At 57.8% G+C, this 817-nt stretch overlaps 1 protein-coding gene across 1 annotated transcript in view; it reads right to left on the bottom strand.

Annotated features, from left to right (window-relative positions):
* The window catches only part of aaas (achalasia, adrenocortical insufficiency, alacrimia), a 2120-nt gene extending 1970 nt beyond the window's left edge, over nucleotides 1-150 (bottom strand). The window contains exon 1 of the mRNA XM_048621153.1: nucleotides 40-150. The gene's annotated coding sequence lies outside the window, so the exon portion shown is untranslated. The remainder of the gene's footprint in view (nucleotides 1-39) is intronic.
* Between the last annotated feature and the right edge of the window lie 667 nt (nucleotides 151-817).

The raw sequence follows: 817 nt of genomic DNA, 5'->3' as shown, positions 1-817 counted from the left end.
GGGGGGGTGGGGGGTCAGTTATCCTCTCGGGCTCCTCACCTGATCTCGCCACCATCCACCTCGAAGGACGTCCTGGAGAGATCGGCACAGATCAACGCTGTTTTCGAGCTGCCCCCGGTCCCCACCGTGTCCCCTGGAGGGAGAGAGAGAGGGGGTGGGGTGGGGGTGTGTTAAACAGACTGACCACCATCTCCACACCTCCCCCCCACCCCCCAACCAACCCCACGCCCACAGAGCCCCTCAGGGAGGACTGGGCTCTCTCACTGGGAGAACAGACCGCGATCATCCTGTCCTCAGACGTGGACCCTACCCACTGGGTAAACTGACCGACTCTTCCCCCCCCCGGGTCCCTTGTGAACAGAGAGAGAGAGAGAGAGAGAGAGAAAAAGAGTGGGGGGGAACGAAGGGGGCAGAGAGAGGGAGAAAGGAGGAGGGTGGGAAGAGAGAGAGAGACAGAGATCAACAGATGGAGAGAGTGAGAAATCGAGAGAGAGAGAGAGTCATTGAGCTGTACAGCACAGAAACAGGCCCTTCGGCCCAACCCGTCCGTGCTGACCCAGATATCCTAAATTAATCTAGTCCCGTTTCCCAGCATTTGGCCCCATATCCCCCTAAACTCTTCCTATCCACGTCCCCATCCAGGTGCCTTTTAAATGTTGTAACTGTACCCAGTCCCCCCCCACTTCCTCTGGCAGCTCGTTCCACACACGCACCACCCTCTGTGTGAAAAAGTTACCCCCTCAGGTCCCTTTTAAATCTTCCCCCTCTCACCTTAAATCGACAGTCAGAGGGAGGGAGGGAGAGAGAGAGGGAGGAA

This window comes from Rhincodon typus, unplaced genomic scaffold (genome assembly GCF_021869965.1).
Source record: "Rhincodon typus isolate 14 unplaced genomic scaffold, sRhiTyp1.1 hic_rhity00000069, whole genome shotgun sequence".
NCBI lineage: Eukaryota > Metazoa > Chordata > Chondrichthyes > Orectolobiformes > Rhincodontidae > Rhincodon > Rhincodon typus.
Note: the sequence above shows the minus strand (reverse complement) of the source record. Positions and strands in the feature narration are given on the sequence as shown.